The sequence below is a fragment of the Lepidochelys kempii genome, chromosome 18 (assembly GCF_965140265.1).
Source record: "Lepidochelys kempii isolate rLepKem1 chromosome 18, rLepKem1.hap2, whole genome shotgun sequence".
In the NCBI taxonomy this organism is placed as follows: domain Eukaryota; kingdom Metazoa; phylum Chordata; order Testudines; family Cheloniidae; genus Lepidochelys; species Lepidochelys kempii.
The window spans coordinates 14258925-14271784 of record NC_133273.1 but is presented as its reverse complement, the minus strand read 5'-3'; the positions used below and the strand labels follow the sequence as shown (position 1 = coordinate 14271784).

The 12860-nt window shown below is 41.9% G+C and overlaps 1 protein-coding gene across 3 annotated transcripts in view; it reads right to left on the bottom strand.

The window, feature by feature from the left end:
* The window catches only part of CTNNBIP1 (catenin beta interacting protein 1), a 63901-nt gene that overhangs the window by 14891 nt on the left and 36150 nt on the right, over window positions 1–12860 (bottom strand). The window lies entirely within an intron of this gene.

Genomic DNA, 12860 nt, shown 5'->3' with positions numbered 1-12860 from the left:
GGAGGGGAAAAGAGGGGGGAACAAGCTATACTAACTATACTATAAAAAATAACTCTGCTAAAGATGAAGTGAGCTGTAGCTCATGAAAGCTTATGCTCTAAAAATTTGTTAGTCTCGAAGGTGCCACAAGTACTCCTTTTCTTTCTGCTAATGTAAAAACTATTTACAATATCTACTTACAGGCTAGAAGAAAGAAGCTGCAGAAATCTGGCCACAGACAATTCCAACTTAGGCCTTGCAGTGGTAAAAAGGAACTGGAGGGGTATCGGCCTGCACCATCTCTTACGCCCTCTGTCTGGAGCATGAGGAGAGCAACTGCACTTGTGTGGGCCAAAGGACACCACAGGTTAATAATCTCTTGACTCTAATGGCACACATGCATACCCATGTGTGAAGTACATATTGGGACCAGCATTTGAAGAAGAACACATCCTTGCTAAACAGGGACAGCTAGCATATATGCAATAGAACTGGAGTGGACCCTGTCATGAAATCTTTCATCCTTCACAACCTGCTTAGGGAGCGTTAGACTGCATGAAAATACGACAGCAGAAAGTTTGGGCACACTTTCCCAGGGAAAGTTCATACCATACCTGTAGCTGGGATCATTCTTAGAAGTCCACTCCAATGATCCCAGCTATCCAGAACTAAATAAAACCCACAACACAACAAGTTTGCTAAGCAGCCTGTGATCACATACCACGACAAGTATCTCTAGAGAACGGAGCAGGGGCTTTCATCTGGTGAGAGGACAACAAGGCTCAGAGGTCTTAGTGAACAGGGGCTCAGCCCCAAACTAACTTGCCTCTCACAAGGGATGTTTTCTTTGACATGAAAAAAAAAAAAAAAAAACCAGCACAGAGTTTCCAAAGTTAAGATGGACCTTTGCCAAAAGCCTGGGATCCAGATAATAGGGTCCTGAACCATATTTACATTGAGCACATCCTTCACCAAGCATTTACACTTGCAGTAATTAAGGTATATCAAACAATGAAAAGGTGCATACTCAGACTAGACCTTCCAGTTCCTGCACATGCAACCCCTCTCTTCAAGACCCTTCAGAGTCCTTGGGCACTTGTTCCTGCCTTCAAATACAAACTTGTATTATGAGTCTGTATTTGAGGGTAGAAATATAAGCTCCAGAGCCCTGTTCCATGTTCCATCCTTCCTCTCCCAAAACCACCCCCTCAAACAAGACTGGACATTCAGAACCTTTAACAACAACATTTTTCAGGGCCTAGGTAGGTGTATGCACTCCCCATTACTTTATTTTTAAAATGTTACCTTATACACATTGGCTGATAGCCCTAATATTTAAACACCACCCCTAAATAGCATATATTCTATGTTAAGATGGACTAATGATGGTCTCCCCCTTATTAACTTTCCAAATAGATTGCTGCAATAGCATTAGAATCCCAGTTTCAAAACTGAACCCAAAGAAAGATACTCCTGGTGACTGGCAGGCGTTATTGCAATTGCAGATACGTGCCTATTACGGCAGCCTCTGCTTTCCCAGCCACATCAGTAAAGAGACAGGAGCTTGTCATGTTCACTCAGACTGCTGACACATAAGAATAGAAGCATCAGGGAGAGAGAACGGATGGAACCAGAATGACAAAATAGCCTGTCTACATGTGTGGTTGGGTACCATCTCCAGCATCTTGCACAGTTTGCAGGTTCTCACTCAGTGATAGTACTTCGATTTAACACCATTGCAGCACTTAATTTGGAAGATTACTAGCAGGTGGGAAGGAGTAATTTCTTAAAGAAACAATATCTAATTTAGGACAAGAGGAAATTTGGCACCTTGTGGGCCAGTCATCTGTGACAGTATCTTTTCCCAGGACTCTGGAACCTCAGCTTGTTCAGCTGAATATGGAAACATCACTGCTTTGATTATATGAATTTATTCATGTAGTCTAGCCATTTGGCTCTTTAAAAGGCAGGCAAAACATGCCCTAAAAACACAAATAAAATTACTTGAAGGTCAAGCAACTAGTGAATGGAGCTGAACAGTAGGGACAGCTGCAGGCAGCCACTGAGCTCAGCACTCTCCAGCAAGTTCATCTGCTAATCAGTGGGAATCAGTTTCAAAGGAGTGATTGCAAAAAGACAGACAAAGAACGTAGTTAAGTGAGCTGTCCTTCAGCACAGGAAACTCCACCTTAGCAAGGTTTACCTGAGTTGTTCATCTTTGCTGTGTGACTCCTAAGTGATGCATTGTAAATTGAGATAGTGAGACACAAGCTGTGTCTACATTAGAAAGGAAGCTCTCCTAGGAAGTCCACTCAATATGACACTCCTCCGGCCCTATAAATCATGAATATGATTAGGCTGCTGGCACAGACCTCTTCAGCATGAGTCAACCATACACTATCATGTGTTGTGTAATGTGGTTCAGCCCTGCGAATAACAGAAGCTAAACACTGTTCAGACATTCAGTTGAGTCAGAAATATGAAGCTCGTGTTTTAAAAAGTGATACAAAAGTGTATTTAACACTTTAGAACATCTAATGAGCTATTTCAAGTATCTTTTCAGTAACAAATCTATCCCCTTTCCCCTGAATGCTTTGCAACCACAAGCAAACTAAGCCACCTAAGTAGCTTTTAGGGATTAAAGGGTTAAACATCTCAAGCAGCTTACTTGAAGGATGCAGAACTGGAAAAAGAAGTATTTCTCTTTTGCTCAAACCCTTTACACATCCTCTTCTCCTGTCTCTGCCACCTACTCTCAAACACCTTTCAACGATTAGCCCTTTCCCTAAATCTCAGGTTTGGCACCCTAAAAATGTAATATGCAACTTTATAGAAGTACTAGACTCAGACAAGCAATGTGTGTATAGAAAGAGAAAAGTACTCTCTCAAAGAGAAAAGTTGAAGAGATGCTCTAGCCAATAACTCCATCCCTCCTCAATAACTACCCCAAATCTCACAGCAATAATCTCTTCTCCTCAGTTTACACTGTGGGCTTATTTTTAACACTCTAACACACAGCTAGAGTCTCTAACCCAGCCAGTGTGTTTGCAGCTCAGCTCTGTCCTCCCCAAGGGACATGCTTTCTTTAAAAAACAGCATGACATTCCTCTTGCTGTAGGAACAGTGCTGTAGTCCCCAAGGCCTTAAAAGTGAAACCCAGGTACTGTACTTTCTAGCTATATAGCTTCTGTTTTCCAGTTCAACCACACAGCAGTGAGTTATGTAGCCAAGTACAATTTAAAAACAAAAATACTGTATTTTTTACAAGGATATGTTTAGCTGAATACTTCAGTGCAAGATACATCTGAAGAGTGATGGAGACTTGGTGGAAAGCCATCAATTCACAAATTCAAACACAAGAAGCTTACAGTCTGAATCACTTTAGTATTTGCTGCAGTGAGGGGAGCGGGACTAGTGTGGAACAGATGGAAATTGCTTAGTTCCTTAGATCTTTCAGGACTTCTGAGCCCGTGAAGAAAAACCTTGAGTCTTAGTAACAAAATGTTTTGGAGTGGGGAAAGAGGAATAATTTACACTTATAAAAACACTACACTAATGGCCTCAACATTATATGGTTATAACATGGTTACGACTGCATTTAGTATCTTAACTGTAGAATACTGCAGTCTTTTTTTCTCATTAATGTAAATGTTGAGGGGTGGGGAGGGGGAGACATGAAGCTCAAAAAAGTTTAGTCTCTTTCACCAAGTCAGGGAGTAGAGAAGTCTGGCGCTTTCATACGGTCATTCTTGTTTTCCTGATAAGAGGCATCTCATCCCGTAGTTCAATCCCTTCCACTAGTACTTCATCTCTCTCTAGCAACTTTCAAAAATACTTCACAAACATTAGTTATACCTCCCAACACATCTGTGAAATAAGGAAGAATTATCATATTTTACAGATAGGCAGAGTGATTTTAAGGAACCTGCCCAAGGGTCAGAGCAGTCCGTGGTAGAGCTGAGGCTAGAACCCAGATGTGTGTGGACTCTCAGTCCTGTACTCTGACCAGTAATAGCCACTGGTCCGTGCTAAGGAAACGGCACCTGGAGAGATGTGCTGCAATTATAGTCAAGATTTTGATGAGGAGTTTGCAGGAAGTAGCCTCCTCTATGACCCTTGTCTTGTAGGGGACTGTCTCAGGGTTTGCTCCCTCACCCTACATTCTCTTTGCAAGTGGTCCCCACACTTATGTCAGTTCACTGCAGTGTCCTTTATTTACGTCTTATGCAACTTCATGTCCCATCACCAAGCTTCAATGCACCCCCGAGGCACAAGATGAGAGGGTGGGGAGAGAGGTCTCACATCTGCGATCCTGGGCTTCTTTGCCCTTCCTTCCAGCCTCCCCCTCTCGCATCTTGTCTCCCTTTTAACCCTCCCCAGCTGACAAGCCAAATCCCCTTGTTAACTAGTTAATCACCTGGTTCTAATAAATTATCTCCCAATTTTGGCCATGTGGGGGTGCTTGTCAAAGTGCACAGAGTGGTGAGCCAGCCCTTGACGACTCTCACTCCAGCACAGGGACTGAAATGAGGAACTCAAATCTGATTGCTAGAATTCAATCACACCCACAGCTAGCTTCATAAAACTGTTTGCTATACTCAGACACGTTTTATTTGTTCACAGCATTTATTACAGTAAAATTATGAACAATCAAGTCACTATTGTCAGTTGCATGGTATTTGGTTTGACATTTGCTAGAGCAACAAGGGTGGTATATCACAGATCACTGGAACAAGTTCATTGCCTGATTTGCACAGAGAAATACAACATGGAATCAAACTAAACTTGAAGCTTGTACAATTGCCTGTCAAGAAAGCAAAATTCACCCTTATAGCACACACTATGAGATGCCTCTCAGGGGAGCAGCAATCACAAATGTAAAATGAGGTACATGACTAAGCCTAGAACAGGAGTTCGTAAGTTTTGTAAATTGATAGTTTTTGGAAAGCAGAGTGAGCGATGTAAGAGCACCAGATTTTGATCTGTTTTTTCCCCTTGGAATATAAGAGCAAACTGCAGAAAAAATTCTGAGTCTATTCCTTCGGGGCTATCTTTTAAATACATATATTATGGGAATTTTAAGGTGTTTCTTGATTACAGTTAGAGATTATTAGTGTCTATTTCTGACAGATCTTGTAATCCCCTAAAGCCTTTTGCCGACTATCAAGGTTGTAATTTAAACTTCAGGTTTTATTAATAGTGGCTCATTGAAGGTTTATGACTGGAACAGTTTTGTATTCAGCAGGGCTTACGATAAACTCACTCCCTCTGAAGTACCGTCTTGTTGCTGCAAGTAGACATTGTACAAGACTAGATACCCTGGTTGTAGAGCAGTGGTTCTCAAACGATTATACTGGTGACCCCTTTCACATAGCAAGCCTGAGTGCGACACCCTCCGCTTATAATATATAAACAAGTGTTTTTAATTTAACACCATTATAAATACTGGAGGAAAGGCGGGGCTCGGGGTGAAGGCTGACAGCTCACGACCCCCCATATAATAACCTCACAACCCCCTGATGGGTCCAGACCCCCAGTTTGAGAACCCCTGTTGCAGAGTGATTTCCAGCAGACACAAAAATAGTCTTGCTCAAATGGGCTGACAGGTACTTATTACGAAAGCTACCAAGGAACACAACAAAAGGAAGACCTCAGTGGTCTTGTCTCAGGTGAACGTATGGCAACCCAGCTAGCTGTCCTAGGAGAGCATTTCATGGGTACAGACTGCTTCAAACACAGACTAACACAAACTGCAACATGACTGAGGCTGTATGACCTACTTACAAGATTGTGGACATCTCCTCTGCAGTCTTTATCTAGTGCAGCTACAGGAAGCCCTAATTAAGTACCTCTGCCATCTACAAAGCTTAGTTTACAATTAACTGGAATAAAGCATCTCCAAAATTGTATAAGAACAGTTATTTCACAACTGATACAGACTCCCAACTCACTGCTGTGTCAAGATCCATACATTTTAAGACCAAAAGGGACCATTGTGATAATCCATCACAACTTTTGGTAAATTGTTCCAATGATTAATTACCCTCACTGTTAAAAGTTTGCAACATCTCGTGCTTTATGTATTAGAACACACTGATCCATAAGCATTTAAGATCATTTGCTTGTCAGTGATTCAAAAATAGGTAGACACTTTTGACAGAGTGCCTCTCCCATTCCCCCTTTGCCCACTGGATCCTGCCTAAAGAGTTCAGAACCAGTGACTTAAACATTTCCATCATGCATATCTTCCTACCAGGTTACAGTAATATCAATTAAATCAAATTTATGCTCAATGAGAAATCCCAATGCCTCTTGTTTATTACCTAAGCTCCTGGCATTGGTTTATAGACAATTAAAAAATTTCTTCTTTTCATGGAATATCAGGGTTAGAAGGGACCTCAGGAGGTCATCTAGTCCAAACCCCTGGCTCAAAGCAGGAACAATCCCCAATTTTTGTCCCAGATCCCTAAATGGCCCCCTCAAGGATTGAACTCACAACCCTGGGTTTAGCAGGTCAATGCTCAAACCACTGAGCTATCCCTCCCCCCTTTTCATGTCCCTTGGTGCCCTAATTTTGTTCTTGACATCTTGATTTTGTGCTAAATGAGTGCTCATTTGTTCCCCTTCTCATCCATCCCTTTTGTTTTAATGCCTTCCTGATTAATCTAGCCAGCCTGTTGCCCTAGCAAACTGGTTCCCCTTCTACTGAGATGAAGGACATTCAAGCTATACAGCCCTCTCCTCCCATAGGACAACTAACATTCCATAAAACTGACACCCTCTACCTTCACACCATTTACACAGCCAAAGGTTCACTTCCAGAATCTTCTGTCTTCACTTGTGGGACAAGGAGGACTTCTAAGAAGATCACTTGGACTTTCCACTCCTTCAGCATCCTTCTGAGTTTTCTGAAGTAATCTAATTTACAAGTTATCATCTGAAGCCAGTTCTTCCCAATCTTCTTAGCATAGATCCTTCACAAGGTTTTTCTGTCTTCCTTGGATGGGGAGAGATCTCCTCTTGGGCATGCTTGATAGTCTTGCATCCTGGAGTGAGCAGCCATCCTCAAGCAGAGGCTGGACCCCTTTCATAAAGGGTTTGGCCATGAAGTTCTCTCTCTCACTGCATTACATTTGTTGAAGAGAGATTTTCTTGCTCTGCAGAGTAAATTCCATTGCATAATCTCTGTTTGCTGTAAAAGATACTCACTTGACAGGGGAAAATTTAAGGCTCCAGGATTGTCGTTGGGTGCCTCCACTTTCATTGGCATTAGAACGGTGTGGGAAGTTGATCAAAATCTTTTATTGTTAACATAGTTACAAGTCTAAGAATGAACAAAATTAAGCCATAGGATCCCATATTTATTCTCCCTGAATGTCTAATGATAAGTGTGCTTAGTTTACAAGCTCAAGCAAGAAGGTTTTAACTGCCAGCATAATATGTATCATGATCTTTTCTTTCTGCTTGATATCACCACCACTAAGATCCTGGAAGGAAAGAGACTTCAGTTGGCAATTTGTGGAGTATGAGGTGACGGAACAGAATGCAGTTCATTATGTAGCTGTATTGGTTCTGCATGCAGTACTGGCAGCAAAGTACATATGATATATGCATCAATGCCCTTTCCAATTAAGCAAGGCTTGACCACATCACACCAGAACCATGCTTGTTACAACAATGGTTGACCACAGTCCTCTTAGCTCTTCTTGATTTGAGAGGACAAAAAGTGTTTTAAGATCGTCACATGAAAGGCAGTATACAAGTAAGGCAGTATACAAGTACAGTTGAACAGTTTATTCCATTTTTTATTACTGGTTTATACTGTACACAAATTAGATATTAGGATAGATATTAACTTGTCTTTTTTTTAAAAAAAGTATCATTCAGGACCTAAGAACTTCTAATCTTAATATCCTCTGTTGACCTCAGGAGAATTACTTACCTCTCTGCCTCCACTGCATGACAGCTAAAATGGGGATACTATTTTCCCTGCTTCACAAGCGTGAAGTGATTTTGTTAATGTCTGTACACCATTTGAAGAGTGGTATCTCCAAGGGAAATAGGCAAAAGGGAGGAAAAAACAGGAGAAACCTCTGTTGGCAAGTTCAGCTCTCACAAATTCCAAGTATGGTACATAATTATTCTACAGCATGCTTAGATTAGAGATGCAAATAGCTTTGTATAACACTAAAAGTCTCTCTGGTTCTATTGCATCATCTAGAATGCTAAGATTCCTGTTGGCTTTAACACATTGCTCCATACGCTGGGGAGAAGTTGGGCCATGAATTCCAACCCCTTCTGGTCTGTCTGTTGGGAGAATGAGATAGTACAGATAGTATAGGACAATTCAGGTTGAGAGTTACCTTTCTTCTGTCCCATTGCTGGAAGAAAAGATGAGGATTTCCCCTTGGCTGCCAAATCTTTGTAGGTGGGCCCAAAAACGTACATACCTTTTCCTAAATAAAAACTTTTTGCTTTTGCTTTGCAAAGGCTGAATAAACCTATGACAAGGAAGATCCCATAAAAGAAAAGAGGAGGAAGAGAACAGAAGAAAGAAATTCCTTTAAGAAGTTTTCAAGAATAAATTACAATTTAAGTACCTCACTGTGTGTCTAGAATAGAAGTTTTCAGCAAGAGATACTGCCATCTAGTGGAGAGGGAGCCTCCCTTAAGATACTAGATTTTAAGTAAGCCATTAGAGCAGAGGTGGGCAAACTATGGCCCACAGGCCAAATCCAGCCCGTGGGACTGTCCTGGCCGGCCCTTGAGCTCCCCACCAGCAAGGCTAGTCTGGCCCCATCCCTGCTGTCCCCCCTCCCCCACAGCCAGGCAGCCACATGGGCGGCACTCTGGGCAGCGGGGCTGTATGCTCCTGCAGGGCAGCGCGGCAACATGTCTGGCTCCGGCTGGGGGGCATGGCTACCAGACATACTGCTCTGAGGGGCATGATAATGGGGCCAGGGGATCCTGGGGGGCAGTCAGGGGATAGGGAGCACGGGGCAGTTGGATAGGTGTGGGAGTCCTGGGGGGCCTGTCAGGGGGCGGTTGGATGGGGCGATGATTCTGGGGGGGTGGTCAGGTGACGGGGAGTTGGAAAGGCGTGGGAGTCCCAGGGGTCCTGTCAGGGGTCGGGGTTGTGGATAGGGGTCGGGGCAGTCAGGAGACAGGGAGCAGGTGGGGTTGGATAAGGGGTGGGATCCCGGGGGGCGGGGGGGTCAGGGGACAAGGAGCAGGGGGGGTTGGATGGATTGGGGATTCTGAGGGGAGCACAGCCTTCCCTACCCGGCCCTCCACACAATTTTGCAACCCCAATGTGGCCCTCGGGCCAAGAAGTTTGCCCACCCCTACATGAGAGTCTTTGGGATTTGTATCAATTTATTTTTGAAGCCATAGTGAACTCTTCCTTTTTCCAGCAACATTAAACATGACATGAGATAAAGATGTCTGATGTGACTTCTGGCAAATCCATCACAACTGACATGTACGCTTAAAATGATACCACAGAAGAAACAAAGGGCAATATTGTGGTAACATACTTAAGTGCAATAGTTTATCTGTAGAAATTAATCCTGGGATGGTCAAAGTCTAGACCAATAAATTTTACAACACTCATGCCAATATGACAAATTAGAGCTCCCTCTTCGTTCCTCAAAGCAAATGAGAGTTGGTTAGGACTCGTGATTTACTTAACTCCTATTCTCCATACTACTCACTTTTACTTAACCTCATCATGTTCAAATTTGCCACCTGACTCTCTGGCTAGCGAGCCATTATCTCTCGCTTTATTTTGTTTTCTCCTCTCAAAAGGTGGATTTCTCTGGCTGTGGTCATGTTTCCAAAAGTTAAAGGGGAAAACTGGTCAGGCGGATTTGGTCTTCAAAGATAGAACTGGCTCTCATTTGATCACAGTGAGTACCAATGGGGAGGAATTTACTTCCACGAGAGAAGGGATATGGCCAGAGATTCCTTGGACTGAGCAGGAAGTATAAAGGAGATTAGCTGCAAAGAAGTCAGTAGTTATCTGTTCCGACAGAGGTTTAATGCATTGAAAGACGTATGAAGTTGCTAGAGTTACAATACCTGCATTGTTTCAGAGTAGCAGCCATGTTAGTCTGTATCCGCAAAAAGAAAAGGAGGACTTGTGGCACCTTAGAGACTAACAAATTTATTTGAGCATAAGCTGAAGTGAGCTGAAGCTCATGAAAGCTTATTACCTGCATTGAGTATATGTTATTCTTAGAGGAAGTAACTGATGGTCTTTTTTTTTGGGGGGGGGGGGGGGGTTAAAGAATGAACATCCAGATTTAAAACTGAAGACCAAGTTTATGAAGGTTGTGTTTGGAATTGTTCTCCAAATGATTTAGCTATACTAAATGTCTGATTCTATATTAAAATATGGGCTTTCTGGTAACAGGGCTCATCAACAACTTCCCCATCAAACCCAGATTTCATAATATGAATTTAGTTGAGCCAGTGCAGAACCCTTCAAAACAAGTGCTGGAGAATGAGGCAGTGAGGTACAGAACAGATTTATGGACTGGAATTAGACAACTACACCAGTGCCAAACAATTTCCCTCCCGCCAAAACTGATAAAGATTCAAAAGACCAAGAGCCAGTCCCATACTCAGTGAGTAAACAAAAAAAATAAGGCAACCTTACCATCCAAATAAGATTACACACAGTGCATCACCAAATGAAAACACCACAAGAAATAGTTTAGCATATATCAAAATAAATATGGAAGTTTTACTGCAATGTGTCCCTCTCCATCATCATCATCATGTTTCACAGTTCTTTATGGAAACAGGGAAATAGTGTAATGTAATCTAGAAACTTATTGAACCATAATGTGCAATATACATTAAAACGGCTCTGACATGAAGCATGGGGACCATTTTACCTGCCTGGGCCCTCAAAACTAATAGCCAGATCTCTCTATTGCATAAGAGATACTGTGCAATAGGCTATCCTAGCGCTTAAATTTAAGACTGTTTTGCCTCACAGAATTACAGAAATACAATATGGAATCCAATCAGATAAGGAGATTTCTCATACTGCTCAGCATTCAACCTAACTCTGCTGGCTCTGAGTTACCTGAACAGTCTTATAATGGACTCCTGTATTGACAAACATTTCACTCTGCTCACATATTCAGGTAAATGAGAAGGACAGAGTGGATGCTAAATGACTCCAGTTTATTCTGTGTGAGCCCTCACTTCAGTGTGATCAAACAGCTGCTTGCAGCTACATTAATTAAAACATCACAAGTACCAGGAATTCATTGTGTGGGTTAGAAATCTATTTCTACTTTTCCCATTTTATTTTCAGCTGTACAACAGCCAAACAGTTTGGAGAACAGAGAAAACTATGGAATCCCACGTTCCTCTAACTACAAAATTACATAAAAGCACTGTTATATTTAAGAATAAACCTCAACATTAAATTATTCATCTTCCTAGTACCCCTTCTAAAGCATTTCCTATACCTGTTTTTATATTTATATGTACCGCTGTAATCTAAGACCTCTGTGTTAGTTATTAGATAAACACAACTAAAAGAGGGTCCACATTCCAAACAATTTACCTATTCTTCTAGTCACACCTTAGCTTACCCAAAACTGAAAATTATAGACTCATTTACTTTTTACACACTTTATTGTTTGACTTTGTTTAATCACTTTCCTGCTGATATTCTTGCACAAGTGCCATACTGCTGCGTTTGAGTTTGCATCACTAGAGAAAATATTGAAATTCCCCACTAAAGAAGTTTTTAATTAAAAAGTCATGAAGTATTTCCATTCATTATTGTTCTGTGAACATCTTTCACCCCTTTTTTCTGGAGTAGGCTGGAGAAGAGAAGCACTACCATTCTGGGCATACACTACTTGACACTGTCAATTTAAAGGGAAAATCTTTCCGCAAGATTATTACAACCAGAGAAGCCTTGCACACGACTTTGAGAAAGGTAAAATGGTCAGTGAGAGAAGGCAACTCACGATGTGCTAGCACTTCCTTAGGAATGGGGATGAACAAAGAAGCGTTGAGCTCATGTTCTGGTAAGATATCTCCTTTCTATCTTTCCAGAAAGGAGGACTGCAGTTTGTGCACTTTAACACATATAACATAGTCCACAGATCATTCCCAGCTAGAGAGATAGTGACAAAATTCAGACCACAGCTAGCGCAGGCAGATGAGCCACAGCATGTATGGTAAATGCAGGTTCAGAGATGTTGGGTGCCCCACACATGCCTGAAATTCAACTACAGCCCCAAAAGAAGAAAAACAAATACAGTTATATGAATGAATAGAAAGTATTGGGCGGTCATGGCCTACAGTCAATTGGGAGAATTTGGCTTTCAGTGTTCTAAGTAGTCATGAATAATATTGACAGAGACAAGGTGGGTGAGGTAATATCTTTTATCAAGCCAACTTCTGTGGGCAAAAGAGACAAGCTTGAGAGATCTATAGAGCTCTCTGACAGGTCTCACCTTGTGTGTCTCTCTCATATCCTGGGACCAACAAGGCTATCACAACACTGCAAAGAACAATACTATTTATTATAAAACTGCTCATCCTAAAAGATACCAAATACATCCAGGATTCACTTCACTCATCACTGAGATGCAGCCATCTGTTTAACAGTGCACGGCAACACTCCTCCACAGTTTACGTCAAAAAATGAACTGTGTATCTCTCAGACTACAGGAAGGATTTATGTAGGTGGAATGTAATTACCCAAATACAGGTACCTAACTCAATGCTTACCGAGATTATGCTCAAAGATTAAGTCGACATTAGAAGCCTGGCAGGCACAGGGCAAATGAATCCACCAGAATATGCAGTGTCATGAACGACAAGCAAAATGTGACAGTTCTTTCCAT